This window comes from Wasmannia auropunctata, unplaced genomic scaffold (assembly GCF_000956235.1).
Source record: "Wasmannia auropunctata unplaced genomic scaffold, wasmannia.A_1.0 LD336090.1, whole genome shotgun sequence".
NCBI lineage: Eukaryota > Metazoa > Arthropoda > Insecta > Hymenoptera > Formicidae > Wasmannia > Wasmannia auropunctata.
The window spans coordinates 4,831,359-4,831,931 of NW_012026800.1; positions in this window are offsets into that span (position 1 = coordinate 4,831,359).

Genomic DNA, 573 nt, shown 5'->3' on the forward strand with positions numbered 1-573 from the left:
CACTGTGATTATTATACACTGTAATATTACTATGAATATTAACCCCTCACAATCTGGGACGACTGGAATAGATAATCTTGGCGATGGCAAGCGCTTGTCAGAGAAATCAGTGATCAATCGATGTCGCGGAAAAGAATCACCATTATCACCAGACATTATGCAAAGCGCTGATGTGATTACAACAACACTAAATAAATAATAACACAACTAGCAATAAATAACCTCAGTACCAAATCTCCGCGATGACAACCACTCACGAAGTTAGCACAGCGAGAGCACCAATCATTAAATTCGGATAAAGAAACACACACACACATACAATGTTAATAATGTTACATCCAAACTCCCGAAAATTTGAAAGTATTTGGAGAGAATGAGCAAAAGAGTCTTGTTTAAAATCGAGAAGGGATTAGTAAAAACAGACCTAATCAAAGTGATGTCAATATGACATCAAATTTGTTGTTTTTCGTCATGGCGTCAAGAAAATAATTCAATATGACGAAAAATTGATACCATGTAAATTGATATTGTACGCAATGAAATTTCTTATAAAAACGTAGAAGTGAAGTTCAA